This window comes from Dendrobates tinctorius, unplaced genomic scaffold (assembly GCF_039654945.1).
Source record: "Dendrobates tinctorius isolate UK_male_01 unplaced genomic scaffold, ASM3965494v1 ptg000160l, whole genome shotgun sequence".
NCBI lineage: Eukaryota > Metazoa > Chordata > Amphibia > Anura > Dendrobatidae > Dendrobates > Dendrobates tinctorius.
The window spans coordinates 8,530,195-8,553,896 of record NW_027361827.1 but is presented as its reverse complement, the minus strand read 5'-3'; positions in this window follow the sequence as shown (position 1 = coordinate 8,553,896).

Here is a 23,702-nt window from a genome sequence, read left to right as displayed (position 1 = left end):
TGTGCGGGGCATGGGTGTTGGAGTCTGGTCGGGTGCATCCACCTTACCTGGTTGTGGGATACCACACCTCTGGGTGAGGTGCAGTACCTCTGTGGCGACTGGACCCTCAGGGGTGCCACATTCCCCCCTGTTAAACCCAGCACGTCTGCAGGCTGCAAGTAAAACAAAAGATGTTACAGAAAGAACATACAAAATTATATTTTTAATACAGTACTGTAAATAGTTAACTATATATCACTATAAAACTTCTCCTGAGAGAGGCATTTTACTTCAAACGTTACCGAAGATAACTTTATTTATGCTACCTATAACTCAAAGTGATGCCTGGTGACAACCGCAGACCCAGGTTCGTCACCGGATTCAAATTTTTATTTAAAACTTCAAATTTTTATTAAAACATTACTACTGCAACCTAATCTGCATAAAAGTGCTATCTCTTATCAAATACTAGCAACATTTTTATTAAACAGTAATTATTCTTGTGTAGAGTTGAGCGACTTTTGCTTTTTTAGGGTCGAGTTTCGTTTCATGAAACCTGACTTTTCCAAAAGTCGGGTCGAGCAAAATCGGCCGACTACAGGGAAATTCGGGGGTCCGACCGAAACACGAAACCCAATGTAAGTCAATGGGGAATTAAAGTCGGCAGTGAGAGGAGGACAGGAAACACACCTATAGTGCCCATTTGAATGCCAAAAGCATCAATTCTTATTACTTAAGCTGGTCAACCTTAATTTACTTCATAATACTAGTTACGCACTGAAAAATGGGGGTTATTTGGCTAAAGTTGTGGGGGGGTAGGGCTGGCTCCAGGTTTTCATGTGCCCTGGGCGAATGCGCCCCTTTAACACATACCACAACTCATGATGCTCCGATACGGCAGAGAAATAGCGGTATAGTACAATGAAAAATACTTCACTTTTTACATCTCATGACGAGGCCCATCTATTTCTCCATACAGAATCATTGGTCCCATATAATGTTTGAAACAGTATATGATGAGCTCCACATAATGCTACAGTATATATTGGTCCCCATGGATGAAGCTCCACTGTCTTATGGGCCCAAATAATGTTCCAAACATAATGGGCCCCATTTCTAATGCTCTAGTGTATAATGGGCCCTGTAAATGCTGCTTCAGTGTCTGATGTCCACCTTTGGAATGTTCCAGTGTATGGTGGGCCCCATCTATTATTCTACAGAGTATAGTGCTCCCCAAAAATTGCTGTCCCAACATTGAAAACAATGAAATAAGTCTCCTCATTAGGGAATCCCTGTACTAGTCTGGACTCCTCGTCGTCCCCATCTTCCATCTCACTGCACAGTATTTCAACCTTGCAAGTGCTGTGATCCTGAGCAAGCAGGGGGGGCCCACTCGTTGGCCATGGCACTGGCACAGGGCCCCTGATAGTACGGTGGTGTGTCTGACGGCGGGTGGGCCGAACCTGCACTTTCATCTGCAGCTTCCTCTTTGTCACCGTGTAAGATGGAACTGTATATGGGAAGGGTAACCTGAGTTTCATCAGGGTCAGATTCAGGCCGTGTAGCGTGCGAGGGGAATGTAGTGGTCTGGGTCAATGTACCAGCAGATTCATCGAGCAGTGGCTGGGCATCAGTGCACTTGTGTCGCCCCCAGGAGTACGGTCGCCACAGTGGCATTACCTTCCTCCTAGGGAGTGTGATGTCATGCTTGGGAGCAACGAAGGATCTCTCTAGCAGGTTAACTGATTGGGCGGCGTTATTCCCACGAGTCACGACCCTCCAAACAGCGTTCATGAAGGCAAAGTTTTTGTTTTACGTGGGCAGTATGGTTGCAAAGCTGAACCTTAAAGGAATGTCCAGAAGGGCACCACCAGCAGTGGAGCCTACGGTGTAATTTGACTCAACACGGGCAACATCAACCATCCAGCAACAAAAAAGATGCACGCATTGCAAGCTTAATTCCGTTAACGAACGAGACTCCGTCATGCCCCACGGTCCGAGTTCGGCTTACTAGAGGGAGACGCGAGGCTCTTGCACGTGAGATTGGCCAATAACTGGTGTGTCATGCCCTTACATGTCCGTGGCTGCATGTGCGCTACACTGAAAAGGCCAGTGTTTGTCGCTTACAGGTGCAGATAACCCGCTGAACAACGTTAGTGATGGGGATCTGGGATTACAATTATTACCCGCGAACGATGATTTCCCAGTAAGTGCAGGTCAACCGCAGTTCCGGAATTAGGCCTAACCGTCATTCCTGAAAAAATGAAAAACTTACGTGTGCAAACCACAGGTGCTGTAGCTTGCTTAACAGCTCGCCAGCCGTTCTCAGGCCCAGTATGGATTACACGTGATTGCACAAAGGTGAGAAAGGGTACCGTATCCCCGGATAACATGTATGGATAGCATAGTGTACACATTCAAAATATATGTCTATAGATCAGGAGGCAGGCTCAAACGGTGTCTGGCCTAGTATGGATTACACGTGATTGCACAAAGGTGAGAAAGGGTACCGTACCCCCCGGATAACATGTATGGATAGCATAGTGTACACATTCAAAATATATGTCTATAGATCAGGAGGCAGGCTCAGACGGTATCAGGCCCAGTATGGATTACACGTGATTGCACAAAGGTGAGAAAGGGTACTGTATCCCTGGATAACATGTATGGATAGCATAGTGTACACATTCAAAATATATGTCTATAGATCAGGAGGCAGGCTCAGGCGGTGTCAGGCCCAGTATGGATTACACGTGATTGCACAAAGGTGAGAAAAGGTACCGTATCCCCGGATAACATGTATGGATAGCATAGTGTACACATTCAAAATGTATGTCTATAGATCAGGAGGCAGGCTCAGACGGTGTCAGGCCCAGTATGGGTTTGACGGCCCAGACTACACAGTGGAGGAGCAGGGAGAGGTAAAGATTGCAAATGCTGGGGCCCTGCCCAAGCAAGGGGGGCCCACTCGTGGGCGTCGGTACTGGCACTGAGTCCCTCATAGTACGGCGGTGTGTCTGACGGCGGGTGTGCACCACCACCGTCAGAGACACTTGCTTGCACTATGAGGGACCCTGTGCCAGTGCCCGCGCCCAAGAGTCGGCCTACCCACCTGTCCAGGGCAACGGCACTCGCACGGTTTCGGGCGCTAGGTGGTGACCCCGGCCATGGGAGAGGGAGGCAGCACAGTTAGGGAGTTTTAGAAAGTGGCATATGTTGATGTTGGACATTCAGCTGATGCAAAAGGCGAAATTGTTCAAGTCCCAGGAAGAGGAGGACCAAAGCAAGCCATTTTTCTGTCACCCTATGTGTCATCAGGGGAAGGTGGGACAAAATCCTTGGAAACCCATGCATGGTTCATTTTAATGAAGGTTAGATCATCCACAATTTGGGTTGACAGACGGGTCCTTTTTTCTGTCAGGATTGATCCAGCTGCACTGAAGACTCTTTCCGATAGCACACTTGCAGCTGGGCAAGCGAGCTCCTGTAAGGCATATTGTGCCAATTCAGGCCAGGTGTCCAGTTTAGCGGCCCAATAGTCAAAGGGGAATGACCTGTGCGGGAGAACATCGATATGGGAGGAAAAGTAGTTTGTAACCATAGTTGACAACTGCTGTCTCCTGTCACTTTCCATCGATGCAGTATTACCAGTTGTGTGAGCGGTACTTGAAAAATCAGTCCACAACATTGTCATGAAACCCCTGTCTCCAACGCCACGTCTGCTGTGTGCACCACGAACACCACTGCCAAGCTGCCCCCAGCCCGTACGGCTCGTGTGAGAACCATCACCGCTGCTGTGTGCTGGGAATGCCTCAACCAACCGGTTTACCAGAGTTGCTTGTTTATTACTCAATATTAGGTCAAGGTTCTCGTGTGGCATGATGTTTTGTAATTTTCCTTTATAGCGTGGATCCAGGATGCTGGCCAACCAGTAGTCATCATCGTTCATCATTTTGGCAATGCGGGGGTCCCTTTTTAGGATCTGCAAGGCATAATCTGACATGTGGGCCAATGCTCCCGGTGTCAATGATGCACTGCGAGTGCTGGTTGGAGGAGCACTTTCTGGCAAATCCACATCCCTCCAGTCACGCACAAACCCTGTACCAGACCTTGCCACGCCAACATTTTCACTTGCCCCACGAGATGCATCCTCCTCCCCTAAGTAATCATCCCCATCATCATCCTCCTCCTCCTCTTCTTCCTCCACCTCATCCAGGAGAGGTCCCTGAGCAGACAATGGCTGAATGTCATCAAGGATTCCCTCCTCCTCTTCCTCCTCGTCAACATTGGCTGCAGACGCCTGCTCCTTAAGGTGCGTCAAAGTTTGCATGAGCAGACGCATAAGTGGGATGCTCATGCTTAGGATGGCGTTGTCTGCGCTTAACAGCCGTGTGCATTCCTTAAAACACTGAAGGACTTTACAGAGGTCTTTCAGCTTCGACCACTGCACACCTGTCAACTCCATGTCTGCTCTCAAAGTGCCTGGCCGTGTATCCTCCCACAAATGCATTATGGCCTGCCTCTGTTCGCATAGCCGCTCAACCATGTGCAGGGTGGAGTTCCACCTTGTTGCAATGTCGATAATGAGGCGGTGGTTGGGAAGGTTGAGCTATCGCTGCGGCTTCTGCATACAAATGGAGTGTACAGGCGACCGGCGGATGTGCACGCACAGTTTTCGCACCTTCTGGAGCAGGACTGTTAACTCTGGATAATTGTTGAGGAAGCACTGCACCACCAGGTTCAAGGTGTGAGCCAAGCAAGGTATGTGGCTGAGTTTTGAAAGGGCTATGGCTGCCACAAAATTATGGCCGTTATCACTAACTACCTTGCCTTCCTCAAGATGTATACTGCCCAGCCATGACTCAGTTTGTCGCTGAAAGTACTCGACCAGCACCTCTGCGGTGTGTCTGTCGCCCAAACACATCATCTGCAACACAGCCTGCTGACGCTTTCCACTAGGTGCTCGATAGGGGGACACCTCGTGTGCAACAGTGGCAGCTGCAGATGGAGTGCTCGTACGACTGCGCTCTGTGGACGAGCTTTCGCTTCTGGAGGAGGAGGAGGAGGGTCGAACGCCTACAGCCAACTGTTTCCTATACCGTGGGCTAGGCAGCACTGTCCCACCACCGCTGTCCCCTGTGGACCCTGCATCCACCACATTAACCCAGTGCGCAGTGATGGACACGTAACGGCCCTGGCCATGCCGACTGGACCATGCATCTGTTGTGAGGTGCACCTTTCCACTCACTGACTGCTTGAGTGCATGGACAATGCGGTCTTTCACATGATGGTGGAGGGCTGGGATGGCTTTGCGAGAGAAGAAGTGGCGACTGGGTAGGTCATAGCGTGGTACTGCATAGGCCATGAGTTCGCGGAAAGCTGCACTTTCCACCAACCGATAGGGCATCATCTCTAACGAGATTAGTTTGGCAATGTGGGCGTTCAAACCCAGTGTACGCGGATGAAAGACTGAGTACTTTCTTGACCTACTCATAGTCTCTGGGAGGGTGAGCTGGACTTGAGAGCTGCATATGGTGGAACTAGTGGTGGACAGGGCGGACTGAGAGAGGGTTGATGATGGTGATGGAGTTGGTGTTCTTTCTGATGGCCTAGATTCAGTTTTTCGTTGATATAACAGTGGGATTCCCTGACTGCTTTGGCCTTGCAACGACAACTCAACATTTGCTGCTGTGCTAACCGGTGGGCTTACAGTGGGGGAAACAATGTAGCGTTGCTGACTACCTTCTTTGTGATCAGTTGCACATGTGGTACTTGAGGTTTGGTTTTGTGTCCACGCTTGCAAGTGCATGCTGGTTAAATGTCTAAGCATGCAACTGGTATTCAAATTTTTCAGATTTTTCCCTCGGCTAAAGGTCTTTGCGCACTTCTTACAGATAACCTTGGCCTGATCATGAGGATTTTGTTCAAAAAAGTGCCACACTGCACTCTTCCTACTTTGGAAGACATTTTGCGGCCTAGCACGCTGTGCTATTTTGACCGTCTGGACAAGCTGTCCAGCAAATCTTTTGATTTTTGGAACCTGTCTTTGGAGTGCTCCAGGCCTGCCAGATAACAGCTGTTGCGATGTCGATGTCTGCTGTGGATGCTCCACCTCCTCATCTGAGCTATTGGAAGCAGCACCCTCTTCCCCCAATGGATGCCAATCTGGGTCAACAACTGGATCATCCATCACCTCCTCTTCAATGTCATGTGCACCTTCCTCTGTGTCACTGTGTATGGTGGTATAGTATGCGGGAAGGGGCACCTGAGTCTCATCAGGGTCAAAATGTGGCTCATTACACTGCGAGGACAATGTAGTGCTCTGACTGAATGTACCAGCAGAGTCATCTATCAGTGGCTGTGCATCAGTGCACTCCATGTCAGATTCATCTTGGCCTGGGTAATTCACCATTTCACTTGATAACCCAGGCATGGTATGTGAAAACAGCTCCATGGAGTAATCAGTTGTATGGCCTGCGTCATCCTTCAATCTTGGTTGAGGTGAAGGACACAAGGAAAGGTGTGGTTCATGAACATGACCCTCCAATTACGACTCAGTGCTTTTATTTTTTACAACTTCAGAAGAGGAGGCGATAGAGCTGGAGGCTGAGTCAGCAATGTAAGCCAAAACTTTTTCCTGAAGCTCTGGCTTTAAAAGCGGTTTGCCAACTCCTAGAAAACTAAGCCTTCGAGGCCTTGTGGAGCCAGACGATGACGCAGGCTCAACACCTCCTGCATTCGGTCCTATTTTGCTTTTGCCACTACCATCAGATCCACCACCAACACCATCATTACCAGCTGGCAACCCCCGCCCAATTCCACGGCCTCTTCAACCAGCCTTCCTCATTTTTGGTAAAAATGTACACAAAATCCCACAAACTATATAGTAATGTAAAACAAGGTACAAGGTGTATATAGGACAGGGGAAACGTAGAATTTCTGAACACACTTGTGGACACTGTTGGATTGTGTGAGGCCCAGTTAATATCACACCGCTATGTCACAGGCTCAATGTCGCAGGTGTGAAAAATGTCACTATAGGACAGGGGAGATGTAGAATTTCTGAACACACTTGTGGACACTGTTGTGTGAGAGGCCCAGTTAATATCACACCGCTATGTCACAGGCTCAATGACGTAGGTGTGAAAAATGTCACTATAGGACAGGGGAGATGTAGAATTTCTGAACACACTTGTGGACACTGTTGGATTGTGTGAGGCCTAGTTAAAATCACACCGCTATGTCACAGGCTCAATGTCGCAGGTGTGAAAAATGTCACTATAGGACAGGGGAGATGTAGAATTTCTGAACACACTTGTGGACACTGTTGTGTGAGGCCCAGTTAATATCACACTGCTATGTCACAGGCTCAATGTCGCAGGTGTGAAAAATGTCACTATAGGACAGGGGAGATGTAGAATTTCTGAACACACTTGTGGACACTGTTGGATTGTGTGAGGCCCAGTTAATATCACACTGCTATGTCACAGGCTCAATGTCGCAGGTGTGAAAAATGTCACTATAGGACAGGGGAGATTTAGAATTTCTGAACACACTTGTGGACACTGTTGGATTGTGTGAGGCCCAGTGAATATCACACTGCTATGTCACAGGCTCAATGTCGCAGGTGTGAAAAATGTCACTATAGGACAGGGGAGATGTAGAATTTCTGAACACACTTGTGGACACTGTTGGATTGTGTGAGGCCCAGTGAATATCACACCGCTATGTCACAGGCAGAAATTGGCTAGTGTATGACAAACTACAAGGTGTATATAGAATTGGGCAGAATAGGAATCTCCCTAGAGTGTAGGTCTGTAAGAACGGAACATGTCCTCGACTTATCCTTACAGAGTGACACACAGATAGCTTCACTGTGGCCGTGATAACAGCCGTTACACGGTACTGAGAGAGGAGCGTGCACGTACACTGCTGTCCGGTGTCCGTAAATTTGTCAAGCTCCGTGTTTTTTAAGTATACGGACTGACACATGCTGTCTCTCTATAGTTTTGAATGTGATCAAACAGCAAATATACTTAACTGTTTGAAAAGCAGACAAAACTAGAAGGTGGAGGTCTGTAAGAACGGAACATGTCCTCGACTTATTCTTACAGAGTCACACACAGATAGCTTCACTGTGGCCGTGATGACAGCCGTTACACGGTACTGAGAGAGGAGCGTGCACGTACACCGCTGTCCGGTGTCCGTAAAATTGTCAAGCTCTGTGTTTTTTAAGTATACGGACTGACACATGCTGTCTCTCTATAGTTTTGAATGTGATCAAACAGCAAATATACTTAACTGTTTGAAAAGCAGACAAAACTAGAAGGTGGAGATCTGTAAGAACGGAACATGTCCTCGACTTATTCTTACAGAGTGACACACAGATAGCTTCACTGTGGCCATGATAACAGCCGTTACACAGTACTGAGAGAGGAGCGTGCACGTACACTGCCGTCCGGTGTCCGTAAAATTGTCAAGCTCCGTGTTTTTTAAGTATACGGACTGACACACGCTGTCTCTCTATAGTTTTGAATGTGATCAAACAGCAAATATACTTAACTGTTTGAAAGCAGACAAAACTAGAAGGTGGAGGTCTGTAAGAACAGAACATGTCCTCGACTTATTCTTACAGAGTCACACACAGATAGCTTCACTGTGACCGTGATAACAGCCGTTACACGGTACTGTGTGAGGAGCGTACACCGCTGTATGGTGTGAACAAATGCACGCTCAGTACCTCACCAGGACAAAAAAAAATTTGGATTGCTTTTAAAAAAGCAGTTTGCAGAGCAGTGGGAAAACAGCAATGCAGCTATCAGGAAGCCTTATAAGGCAGCCTAACAACCAACACAGCTGATCCAGCAAAATATAGCCTCCCCTTGCACTGCACACACAGTGACTGGTGTGTTGTACAGGCAAAATCGCTAGCAGCAGAAGCAGTTTTTGGTGTCTTCTTCCCTGCCTAACGCTCTCCCTACAGAATCAGCAGCAGCTCTCCCTATTCTGAGATCAGCATGAGTAACATAGCGGTCAGCGTGCACGCCCTTTTATACCCCCTGTGACGCCCCCCAAAGCAAGCCAATCACTTGCATGCCCTTCTCAAAGATGGTGGTGACCCCTGCCTATGTCATCACGTTGCCCACAGTGTCCGTGGATCCTGATTGGCTGAAAAAGGGCGGAAAACAAACTTTTGAAACGCGACTTTGGCGCTAAAGTCGCCGAGCTCGTGGCCGACCTCACCCTAGGGTCGGGTTTCGTTTCATGAAACCTGACTTTACCAAAAGTCGGCCACTTTTGAAATTTTTCGACCCGTTTCGCTCAACTCTATTCTTGTGGTAACGTAGACACAGGCAAGGTGTCTTGCAGTGTCTCTTTGCTGGTGGAGGACTCGCCCTAAACCTCCAACATTGGTCCTGGGTGGGCTGCAGGACTTACTGATCTTCTCTTCCAGACCCAGTGTTCGGCCACATCCGCGAGTTTTTGTTCTGGCCTGAGGTAGTTCTCGTGTTGCGAAGGTTTTACGTAAAACCAAGAGGGAGCACCTTAAGAGGTGCAGAACTATGTACAAGCAAAGTTCATGACCACTAAGTTTTTTTTTCATGGAACTATTGCCAAAAACTGGGCAAAAACTGAGAAAAGAAAACAATTAACAATGGCAACAGGTGGCACAACGGTGCCAATACCCTCCTGGGTAACTGTTCATGATTTTAAGGCATCTTTTCTGGTGGTCACCCCCTGGGGTGGATGAAGCAGGCTTCTTTTTCTGCTTCCACTGCAGATTGTCAGGGTGTCCACTCCCTGGTGGCATTACAAATTTTAGGTACTCCTCCTGGTGAGCTGGATTGATGGCTGCCGGAACTGGTGGGGGTGCAGCCTGCTGTGGAATTGCAGCTGCCCTGGATTTTGGTCTGGCAGACGGTGGAACTTCTGCCTGGGGGACTGCAGGGGTTGTAACCCGGACAAGGGGATGGCTGACTGCTGTTGAGGTTGCCACCTTGGACCTGGCCGGGACACAGACGGTCGTGGGAGCCACGTCTGCCAGGGGGAACATAGGCTGCTTTGGTTTCATAGCATAGACGAAGAGCAAAAACAGTCATAAGGTCAAGAATAAAACTGGAGAAATTTTATTGATACATAAAATACATACAGACAGACAAATACAATGGGGGCTGGAAGATGTAAAGGTCATTCAAACCACATAAGTGAGGCCCAGGGTAGGTTTGTAGGAAGACAGATATATAGTAATATAATAGCACAGGAATCATATGTGCATAGTGACAAAATGGAGAAAAACCGCAGGTGCATGACATCATCATATAATTCAAGTAACCAGCACAGCAACCACATGTGCATAATAGCACAACGAAGAGAAACCTGACATAAGTGAAATCAACAGGGCCTAAATATGGCCATATACGTCAGGCACATAGGTAGCAAATAAATGTGCTTAAGGAACAAAATAAAAGCTCAAGTACCTGCAAATAGAATAGCCGCTTTCCTCCACGTCCTACCCGCCCCGATGCGCGTTTCGGCGTGCCTTTCCCAAGGGGCATAAGGTAATAGGCATAAAAAAGATCCTTAAATACCCCCGGACCCGGAAACCACCATTACCATCGCGCGGCCCTCTGGTGACGTCACGGGCGTGAGATCGCGCTCATGCGGGCAGCCGAGATCAGAGTCACGCGGGCCCCACGTGACCCGGAAGTCGGCGCACCGCTGAGCTGAGAGCCAGCGACGCACATCAGCAGAGTGCAGGCGCATTGGAATGGAGGGCCAGGACGCGCCATGGCCAGTACTGGCAGGAGAATGGGCAAACACCGGAAACATATAGAACAAACGACAACAAACATTGTATATCAATGAGAGGTGCCATATAGTAGTGGAGACAGGATTATTTAATATAACCTATTTCAAAAGAGGGTAAATTCCGTTCCGCAATGCAGCCTTAAACAAGGCTGATAATAATTACTATACGGGGTTCCATACCATCACCTGACAACATACATACACCGTCCATAGAGATGGAAATATCAACCCCCCAGAGCATAGAATATACACAATGTAAGAAAAACAACCCCAACATATAATATAAATATGCATATGACCAAAAGACATATATGCAACTATACAATAATATAATTTTAATAGACAGTGCATATATCAAAATATACATATAATGAAGACATATTATTGTCTACTACTAAAGTATGAATACACAAAATTGTACAAAAACCATGATACATGTTACATGATACATATGCATATACATACAAATATATACCCCCAAATAACAAGGGGAAGAAAGGAAATTATTTGGGGAAAGGGGGGGCTTTTTCGGCGGCTGTACACGTATGGGCCAATGGCATGTCAGTAAACCGGCGTTGAGCGTCCATGGGGATAACCAGACACGGGGAACAGTGTTCAGAAATCAAACACCTAGAATATGACAAAAAGACATGTTAAAACCACATAAAATAAATAAATATATGCGGGAGAAAAACCAACACAGTGAAACGGCGACTAAAGAAATGGCGAAAAGCTGAGGTTCTCGTTTAGTCCTAGTGGCTGGACAGTATCAAGAGTCCAGATCCATCTACTCTCTAGCTGACCAAGGCGTTTGGACAAATTTCCACCTCTAATATTGATGTCTAAGACATCAATTCCCCGTACACGTAAAAGATCACTGTTACATTGATGGAACAGCGTGAAGTGTTTGGGAATGGTTTTGAGGGTGGTTGTTTCATCGTGACCGCTGGCGGCCTGAATACCCAAAACGTGTTCTCTAATCCGGACTTTTAGTTGTCTAGTTGTCATCCCTACATAGATTAACCCACATGGGCAGGTGGCAAAATAGACAACATATCTCGTGGTACACGTAATCCGTTTTTTGATTCTGAAATTTCTTGTACAGCCGGAATTAAAGAAATCATCACATCTATCCACGTTAGGGTATGCCACACAGCGGCCACAAGGAAAACAACCACCCCCAAAAAAAGCGGTATCCAGAAACGTTTGTGGCTGTGAACCCACGTGATGACTCCTGGTCAAGAGATCACGTGGGTTCCTGGCACGTCTAAAGGTGATCATTGGACGCTGGGGCAAAAATTTCCTAATTATAGGATCTACTTGTAGAATAGGCCATGCCCTTGTTAATACGGCCCGAACACGATCCGAGCACGGATGGTACGTGGTGATGAATCTACATTGATTCTCACCCTCAGGTGACCTAACCTGTTTTTTATATAGTAGATGGTTACGGTTAGAATACTTGGCCCTATGATAGGCCTTCTTAATAATCCGCCTACTATACCCACGCTCCAGGAAACGTAGCCTTAATTCCTCAGCCCGCTTCTCAAAATCCACATCCGACGAACACAACCGTCTCAAACGAAGAAATTGTCCTATCGGTATAGATGCTATCATATGATGTGGATGGCAGGATGAGGCATGTAATAGTGTATTAGTAGAAGTTGGCTTACGGAAAATGTACGTATTAACATTGCCACTCGTATCTTTAAAGATGGAGACATCCAAAAAATTAATTCTGGTACTATCCCATTCACAGGTCAAGGAAATATTCAATTCACTGCTATTGAGGCACTCAATGAATTGTGCAAGATCGACAGCCGTGCCTTGCCAGACGCACAGGATGTCGTCGATATACCGCGTCCAAAAGGGGACACGGTCTATCGACACCATCAGGTCCGACTGGAAGAGGTCCCTTTCCCACAGCCCTGCTTTGGTTTCATAGGCAGAGATAAACTCCTCCAGGATGCGGTGTATGTTGAGGGCGTACCAGCCGCGTAGGCCCTCATGCCGCATAAAGGTAACCTAATCCCCTCTTTGCAGATTGCGGCCTGGGTGCCCCTTCTTGAGGTGGGACTCTACATCCCGGCGGCTAACAAATAGGTCGGTGTTATGAATGAGTCACCGTAGGAGGCAAAAACAGAAATACTAGCTAAGTCCAGAAAACCAGAGAAGTTGGCAGCAAATGCAAAAAACGGAGCAGAAAACTTAGCTTTTGAGGAGCAGGAATCAGACTGGTCTCCTAGAATCCCTCAGAGAGATCACCAGCAAAGCAGAAGGGCGTCGGTTGCCTTATATCCAGTCAGCAATTCCCATCACCCAGTCTTCATCATCCTGCCCAGATGCTTGGTAATCAGGCTCACTACCTTGCTTCACCAGAAGAGGGAGTTCATCAGACCTGAATGGTGAAGGGGAAAATAAACTCACAACAGTACCTCCCCCTTGAGGAGGGGTCACCGAACCCTCATCCACGCCACCAGGGCAATCAAGGTGAGCCCGATGAAAGGCATGCACCAATCTTTTGGCATGACTATCAGAGGCAGAGACCCAGGAATTATCCTCCTGACCATAATCCTTCCACTTAACCAAATACTGGAGTCTCCGTCTAGCCAGACGGGAATCCAGTATCTTCTCTACCTCATATTCCATGTTACCTTCAACCAATACAGGGTCCGGAGGTGCCACCCCAGGAACTACTGGTTCAACAAACCTCTTCAACAAGGACTTCAAAATCTTGTAAGGTCCAATAAATCTAGGCTTAAACTTAGGAGAAGCCACCTTCATAGTGATATTTTTTGATGATAACCAAACCATATCACCAACCTTAAACCGGGGACCAATGGTCCTATGTCTGTTGGAAAACCGCTGGGCCTTTTCCTGGGAGAGAGATAACTTATCCACCACTTGGTCCCAGATCTGGTGCATTCTCTCCACCACAGTGTCAACACCTGGGCAGGCAGAAGGCTCCACCTGCCCTGAAGAAAATCGAGGATGAAACCCAAAGTTACAAAAAAAAAGGTGACATCAAAGTGGCAGAACTAGCTCTATTATTTAAAGCAAATTCGGCCAAGGGCAAAAATGAAACCCAATCATCCTGATCAGTGGAAATAAAACATCTCAAATACGACTCCAAGGTCTGGTTTGTTCTCTCCGTCTGCCCATTGGTCTGAGGGTGAAAAGCAGAGGAGAAGGACAACTGAATTCCCAGCTTGGAACAGAAAGTCCTCCAAAATCTAGTCACAAACTGAACTCCTCTGTCAGATACAATGTTCTCAGGAATCCCATGCAAGCGAACCACCTGTTGCAAAAACAGGGGCACCAACTCAGAGGAAGATGGCAACTTGGGGAGTGGTACAAGATGAACCATCTTAGAGAACCTATTACAAATCACCCAAATAACAGTCATTCTCTGAGAGACAGGCATATCAGAGATGAAATCCATTGAAATATGGGTCCTTGGCCTCCTAGGGACCGGCAAAGGCACCAACAACCCACTAGAGCGAGAACAAGGTTTAGACCGGGAGCAAGTCCCACAGGACTGCACATAATTCCTGACATCACGAGACAAGGCGGGCCACCAAAAAGACCGACTCACCAGATCTCTAGTACCAAAAATACCTGGATGACCAGCCAATGCAGAGCAATGAACTTCAGACATCACTCTCTTCTTCCACTGGTCAGGAACATACAACTTCCCACTGGGACAACGCTCAGGTTTTTCCTCCTGGAACTCTTCCAGAGCACGTCTCAAATCGGGCGAGATGGCAGAAAGAACTACCCCTTCGCCTAAGATGTAGCAGGCTTGGTCACCACAGGAGAATCAGCAAAGAAGCTCCTAGAGAGAGCGTCAGCCTTGACATTCTTAGTGCCAGGAAGAAAAGAGACCACAAAATCAAAACGTGTAAAAAACAAGGCCCACCTAGCCTGTCTAGGGTTCAAGCGTTTGGCCGACTCCAGGTAAATCAAATTCTTGTGGTCAGTGAGGACCACGACTTGATGTTTAGCTCCCTCCAACCAATGTCTCCACTCCTCAAATGCCCATTTCATGGCTAACAGTTCCCGATTCCCCACATCATAGTTACGTTCAGATGGAGAGAACTTTCGGGAAAAGAAAGCAGAGGGATTCATTTTAGATGTTACAGGATCCTTTTAGGACAAAACAGCTCCTGCACCAATCTCAGAAGCGTCCACCTCTACCTGGAATGGGAGTGAGACATCAGGTTGCCGCAACACCGGGGCAGAAATGAATCTTTGCTTCAGCTCCTGAAAGTAAGAGACAGCCTCCGGAGACCAATTCAACACATCAGCACCCTTCTTAGTCAGATCAGTCAATGGCTTGGCAATACTAGAAAATTTTGCTATAAATTTCCAATAAAAATTAGCAAAACCCAAAAACTTCTGGAGGGCCTTCAAAGAAGTGGGCTGAACCCAATCATAAATGGCCTGTACCTTGGCCGGGTCCATTTCAATAGTTGACGGAGACAAAATAAATCCCAAAAAAGAAATCCTCTGTACCCCAAAAAGGCATTTCGATCCTTTGACATACAGGGAATTCTCCCTCAAGATCCAGAACACAGTCCGAACATGTTCCACATGAGAATCCCAATCCTTGGAGAAGATCAAAATATCATCCAGATAGATAATCAAAAATTTATCCACAAAGTCTCGGAAAATATCGTTCATGAAGCACTGGAAGACAGAAGGGGCATTAGTGAGCCCAAAAGGCATCACCAGGCACTCAAAATGTCCCTCCGGAGTATTAAACGCCGTCTTCCATTCATCCCCATGCTTAATGCGGATAAGATTATACGCCCCCCTGAGGTCAAGCTTGGTAAACCAGCAAGCACCTTTAACTCTGGAGAATAGATCCGAAATCAGGGGTAACGGATACTGATATTTAATAGTAATTTTGTTGAGGGCACGATAATCAATACAAGGCCTTAATGAACCATCCTTTTTGGCCACGAAAAAAAACCCAGCACCTAAGGGTGAAGAGGATGGTCTAATATGACCCTTCTCCAACGCCTCCTTAATATAGGATCGCATAGCCTCGTGCTCGGGTACAGATAAATTGAAGAGCCGACCCTTGGGAAATTTACACCCCAGGCTCAGTTCAATTGCACAGTCATAACTCCTATGAGGAGGCAAAGACGCAGACTCATTCTCACTAAATACATCATAAAAATCCGCCAAATAGTCAGGAACATCATGCGACTGAGGTGAGGTGGAAAAAAACGGAGCCTCACTAAGGGCACACCGACAACCCCAACTCACCACAGACACAGATTTCCAATCCAAAACTGGATTATGAATTTGCAACCAGGGAAACCCCAGAACAATGGTATCATGCAAATTATGCAACACCAAAAATCTGCAATTTTCTTGATGGTCTGGGGCGACCCGCATTACCACCTGGGTCCAAAACTGAGGTTTATTTTTCGCCAAAGGAGTAGCATCAATCCCCCTCAAAGGGATAGGCGTCCGCAGAGGTGTCATCGGAAATCCACAACGTTTAGCAAAATCCAAGTCCATTAGGTTCAGGTACTCCCGAATCCACAAAAGCCTTGGTGGAAAATGTGGACAGGGAGCAGATCAGAGTAATTGCCAGAAGAAACTTAGGTTGAACACCACCCACAGAAAACGTGTGTGCAAAACGTTTCTCTCGTTTAGGACAGACAGAAATAATATGCGAGGCATCTCCACAAAAAAAACTCAGCTTATTACGCCTTCTGAACTCCTGACGTTGCTCCCTGGATAAATCTCTATCACATTGCATAGGTTCAGACACTTGTTCAACAGGTGGCAACACCTCTCGTGCAGTCCTGCGTTCACGTAAACGCCGATCAATCTGAATGGCTAATAACATAGAATCGTCAAGACCAGAGGGAACAGGAAATCCCACCATAGTATCTTTTACGGCTTCTGACAAACCCTTCCGAAAGAGAGCTGCCAAGGCATTATCATTCCAGGTAATAAGGACCGCCCACTTTCGGAATTTTTGACAGAACAATTCTGCAGAATCTCGACCCTGGCTCAATGCCAACAGGGTCTTTTCAGCCTGATCAATAGCATTAGGTTGGTCATACAACAACCCCAAGGCTTGAAAAAATGCGTTCACATTAGTCAGAATAGGATCATCTGGTTTCAAAGAAAATGCCCAATCCTGGGGATCGCCACGCAGCAAAGAGATGACAATTTTAACCTGCTGGGCAGAGCTCCCTGACGAGTTAGGCTTCAAGGCAAAAAGTAATTTACAATTATTTTTGAAATTCAAAAATTTAGACCGGTCCCCAAAAAACACATCAGGAGTAGGGATCTTTGGTTCAGCAGCATGTGAATGAGCAAGGTAGGCGGAAATTCCCCGCACTATCGCAGCGAGCTGCTCCACACGATCAGACAATTGCTTTATCTCCATTGAGAGAAAAAAAATTCCCCCTACAGCCTCAGAGATATAGAGGAAAAAATATACACACTTTTTTTTTTTACACAATTCTTTCCTGCTATTGAGTACCCTAGGATCTGTGGTATGGCTGGTGATTCTGTTATGAATGAGTCACCGTAGGAGGCAAAAACAGAAATACTAGCTAAGTCCAGAAAACCAGAGAAGTTGGCAGCTATCGGATTACAGACGAAGTGAACATGTATTCCCATAAAATTTAATTTTATTCAATAGAAATTAAAAAACACCTATGACCGTGAAAATAATCAATAAATTGCCTTAAAAGCCCTGTTAAAGGCTACAATATACTATCTGCACCCTTCCTTGCCGTGGAGGTTGGCACCCTAATAGATACGGTTATTTGGCGCCCCCACTCAACGTCGTCTGACCCTGTCTCCCCTACCTCACCCTAAGTTCACAGGTGGGAAAACAATGCCAGATAGAAAAGATATGAAGGAAGGGAAAAACCTTAGCATACACAGAATACAATGCAAGAGTAACCAGGGCAATAAGCCCATAAATATAATGATGATAAAGGTAACCCAAAAAAGGCTACTAACAATAGCCCTCACAGAACAACTTTATGTTGCCTATTGATAAACAATAAACCAATGAGCCAGAAATTGCTACCAGCATGATGAATAAGATAAACATGCAAACACGGACATCACGTCCCAACAATAAATTAGCAGTATATGGCAATTGATAATAGCCTCTATTAATGCAGACAAGGAAACCCCTGATGGTGTATAAAAATAAACATGATGTAATATTGTTCCATAATAAACAAATGAATAAAGAGTTTTTAAAACACCAACCGGTGGCTACTTATCGCCAAAGTCGCCTCGACGCGTTTCCCCGGTGTAACGGTTCATCAGGAGGCCCCAGACTTCAATACCACTGATACTTGATATGCTCCATGATGCCAAAAGATAACAGGATAAAAATGGCATGGCGGCGGTCACAGAAAATAGATTTAAATAGCCCCCGCTATCATGTATCAACAAAGCCCATTGGGTGCATGGTCACAAAGGATACACGTCATCCACCTTGCCCAGCCAATCACTGAGTGTTACTCATTACCCATTCCCATTGCGTTCCACTATCGGACCAGCGTGCGTGTCACGCCTACTGCGCATGACTGGAAGTGATGTATCGGAACATAGCAGCGCTTGTTACCTTGCGACCAAGAGAAACAGATACGGCATCAAACCGTGACCTAATCGCACGCAGGCGCATTAGCGCCAAGGTGATAGACCAAATAACATCACCATCTATCACTAAATAGCCCAGATTTTAGAACAAGAAAAAGGGGGCATACATAATAGTCCAATACTTACCGGATATATCAAACCAAGCCATATATAATAATAATAATAGTATACCCAAATTAAATATATAGCGAGAATATATAATCTCTCGGTATAGTAACACTGGAGAAAGTGAATTTTAAAAAATATATACTCTTAAAATATTAACATAGAAACAAATGCTTTATTGATAATAAGACTCATAATAGAGTTAGTGCGAAATTATTACGCACTACTTGCAAATAGACTAGCTACACATTATCCAAAGAAAAAATCTGGTTTGTTTTGGGGGTAAAGACAACCATAGGCAATTAAATATTGAAAAACTCCTAAAGAAAACATGTGAATGACAGGCATTCATTTAGACCTTTTGGGGACAGGGATTGGAGTCTATATATCCATTCTGCTTCTCTTCTTTGTATAATTTTGTCAAGATCCCCCCCCGAGGTTTGGGTCTGACTAACTCAATCATACAAATAGTAATATCCTTCAGAGATCCAGCATGCACCTCATTCATATGTCGCGCAATAGATGTATCCCTATTATTTTTAATATCATTCAGGTGCTCACCTACTCTTGTCCTGAGCTCCCTGATGGTTTTACCAACATAATCCAGAGGGCATGTACATGTTGCTTTGTACACCATACCGGAGGATCTACAGTTCCCAAAATCCCTAATATTATAGGTCTTTCCATCCACTGAACTGCAAAATGTTTTAGATTGTGACATAACACCACATCTCGAGCAGTTTCCACATTTGAAAAAACCTTGTGGTTTACGAGAAAGCCAAGTACCTTCCTTTTTTGGTCTCTGATAAAAACTATGTACCAAACGGTCCCCAAGGGACCTGCCCTTTCTGTAGGTAATACTCGGCTTGGGCGTAATAATGCCCCTCAGGTCTGGGTCTGCCAAAAGAATACCCCAGTGTTTTCTAAAGATATTATATACCCTTTCAGCTTGGCCATCAAAAGTGCCTATCATCCTAACCATTTTTTCATCAATCCTCTTTTCTTTAGCCCCCAACAATGTAGATCTATCAGTAGATAAAGCTTCCTGATACGATTTTCTCAAAATATATTCTGGATAGCCTCTCATTTGAAACCTATGGTACAAATCATCAGCCTGGTTTCTAAAAGCAACCAAATCTGAGCAGTTCCTTCTGATACGAAGGAATTGTCCCTTCGGTATACCTCTTTTAAGAGGGACAGGATGATGGCTTGTCCAATTCAGGAGATTATTTGTAGATGTCGGTTTCCGATAAGTAAGAGTCTCAATATTGCCATTCCGTTTTTTAATAATAGTCAAATCCAAAAAGTTAATATTATTGTTGTGACATTCGGACGTAAACCGTAACCCTATGTTATTAACATTAATATTTTCCATAAATCGATGAAACTCACTTTCAGGGCCAGACCAGAATACCAAAATATCATCTATATATCTGGCCCATAATGTAATATAGGAATTCCACCACATATCCTCACCACTAAAGATGAGTGTTTCCTCCCACCAGCCCAGGAATATATTAGCATAAGTGGGGGCACACGGGCTCACCATTGCTGTACCCCTGAGTTGGTGGAAGTACTTACCATCAAAAAGAAAATAGTTATGTGTAAGGGTAAATGAGAGAAGCTCCTCTACCAATAAATTATGGTCCCCACATTCGACCGCTCTAGATTGGAGGAAATGATTCACAGCTCTCATTCCACAATCATGCGGAATACTGCTGTAGAGTGCCTCCACATCAATAGAGGCTAAGATTGTATTTTCATCAATAGAAATTCCCTCCAAAAGATTCAACAAATGTGATGTATCCCGAACATAGGATGGGAGAGATGTTGCAAATGGTCTTAAAACCTTATCCAAATAAATACCAACATTCTGTGTTAATGATTCTATGCCTGCCACAATTGGTCTACCTTTTAAGGGTACAAGGCCCTTATGAATTTTTGGCAGAGCATAGAATGCTGGTATTACCGGTTGGATAGGTAACATAAATTTATATTCATTCAGAGAAATGAGTCCCTTCCCTTTTGCATTTGTTAAAATAGCAGTCAAAGCCGAAAGATATTTCTTGGTAGGGTCCCCACATAGGACCTCATAAGTACCATGTTCAAACAGCAAAGAGTGACACATATCTAGGAATATTTTGTGGTCATGGATGACCAAGTTACCACCTTTATCAGAAGATTTTATAATAATCTCATTGTTTCTTTCAAGTGCCAAAAGGGATTGCCTTTCACCTCTAGTAAGATTAAAAATATCTTTAAACTGATTATTCTTGATTTTACACAGATCAGATTCCACCATTCTCATAAAGATATCAACACTAGTGGTACTCGTCATAGGTGGCATACGAGTACTCATATTTTTTAAATCTGTGAAAGGGCCTTTACCACGTATTTGATTGTTTTCTTCAAGGAGAGATGTTAAAATCTGAACACTATCAAAATCTTCCTCAGATATACCCAACTTTTTACATTCATCTCTATTATGTTGCTGAAAGAAAAGTTTCCATTTCAGATTACGTCCGAACAAATTCAAATCCTTCACCCACCTAAAGCAATCAAAGGAAAACGTGGGCACAAAATTTAAACCCTTTTGCAACAAACAATAACACAGGTCAACGAAAAAAATTTTTTTTTCTGGTGTCCAAAATATTTTAATGAATTTGGGGTATTTTTGGGGTGCTGATTCTGAATATGTCATCAGTTTTGCCAGATTGGCTCAAGTTTTTGAGATTTTTGGTATCTTATTTATAGCACTTGTTGGTAAATGCGACGCATCATCTCATTAATTTCTTTGGATTAGTACTTGAACTGAGCAGTTCTCAATATAGTTTTGTGTTAATTAGTGTTCTAAAAGTTTGTTCATAGCTTGATTTTTGCACTAACTTTATGTTGTTGTCTGTTTTCCAGTGAAAAGCATGAACTCATCATGAAGAAGTTGTCTTAACGATCCAGACTCATTCTGTTACATTTGTGGTGAATATACACTGCCAAAACATAGAAGAAACATAACACACTTCGTAAAAAAAGTGTATTTTGCCTATTTTGGGGTTATGCTTGGGGACCAAGACAAGTTTTGGGCACCACACATAGTGTGCAAAGCATGTATCGAATTATTACGAAAATGGAGCAAAGGACAAAGAAAAAGCTTCAAATTTGGTGTTCCAATGGTGTGGAGAGAGCCAAAAAATCATCATGATGACTGTTATTTCTGTGCAGTGCAAGTGCAAGGATTCAATAAGCATAAGAAACGAAAATGGGAGTAACATGGAATCTGCAAGAAGGCCTGTCCCTCATTGTGAAGATGTGCCTGTACCTGTGTTTACCATAAATAACAGTCATCATGATGATTTTTTGGCTCTCTCCACACCATTGGAACACCAAATTTGAAGCTTTTTCTTTGTCCTTTGCTCCATTTTCGTAATAATTCGATACATGCTTTGCACACTATGTGTGGTGCCCAAAACTTGTCTTGGTCCCCAAGCATAACCCCAAAATAGGCAAAATACACTTTTTTTACGAAGTGTGTTATGTTTCTTCTATGTTTTGGCAGTGTATATTCACCACAAATGTAACAGAATGAGTCTGGATCGTTAAGACAACTTCTTCATGATGAGTTCATGCTTTTCACTGGAAAACAGACAACAACATAAAGTTAGTGCAAAAATCAAGCTATGAACAAACTTTTAGAACACTAATTAACACAAAACTATATTGAGAACTGCTCAGTTCAAGTACTAATCCAAAGAAATTAATGAGATGATGCGTCGCATTTACCAACAAGTGCTATAAATAAGATACCAAAAATCTCAAAAACTTGAGCCAATCTGGCAAAACTGATGACATATTCAGAATCAGCACCCCAAAAATACCCTAAATTCGATGAAATATCTTTGGCACCAAAAATGCTGTTGACCAGTGTAATCATTACCAGATAACTCATAGGATGATAAGTTGATAATCTGCCCCTGGTTTATACTTGTCCTCTCCTCAGATCGTAACCCATTAGTGGGCCTCTGTCTAAAAAAGACTGTGGTACTGATGAGGAAGATGCAGATGACATACCAGGAGAGTTTCTCAAATCCCTCACATTTCCTCGTTGTCTGTACTGACCTCTTTGCATACGCCATTTGCCCAGATTTTGTTTACCTCTCCCTCGATAACTATAATAGTCAGAACGCTCAGTGTCTGAGGTATCCAAATCAGATGAAGACACCTCTGAGACCGTTTTTGCCTGATATTCGTAGGCTTTATTATCTTTAAATTCAGCAAAATCACGTACAAACTGCGCGTGTTTTCTATCCTTCAACCTAGTTTGAAACTTTTCTACTGAGGTCTGCAAAATATTTTCACGTCTCGAGAAATCGGGATCAGATTTAAATTTTTGTACTTTCTCAATGGCACTATTGAGTTTCTTAATGGATTCCTCTAGAAGTTTCTTTTCTTCTACCAAGATCAACTGCATAAATCTAGTGGAAGCCTCAATAGACTCCTTTGTCCATGCTGACAACAACAAAGGATTAGCTGTGCGAGGTGAGGGTTGTAAGTTAATTCTTAACCCTTTGGGTACAATTTTATTTTTTATATAGTTTTCCAAACCCTTTACTTCCCACCAGGACCGTATATTCTCTTTATAACATTGATAGACCTCGTTAAACAGAGTTTTGAGGGACGGATTATCAATACTTTCAGGAGTGATATTAGTAGAAAAAACTTGATTGGCATCTTGTGCCCACAGATCAACATTAATAGGACTTGAAAGGAAGCTAGCCATATTACGAAAAATTCTAGTGCCACAAAATCATTATAAGAGAGGAATATAACATAATGTTGAAGTGAACATGTATTCCCATAAAATTTAATTTTATTCAATAGAAATTAAAAAACACCTATGACCGTGAAAATAATCAATAAATTGCCTTAAAAGCCCTGTTAAAGGCTACAATATACTATCTGCACCCTTCCTTGCCGTGGAGGTTGGCACCCTAATAGATACGGTTATTTGGCGCCCCCACTCAACGTCGTCTGACCCTGTCTCCCCTACCTCACCCTAAGTTCACAGGTGGGAAAACAATGCCAGATAGAAAAGATATGAAGGAAGGGAAAAACCTTAGCATACACAGAATACAATGCAAGAGTAACCAGGGCAATAAGCC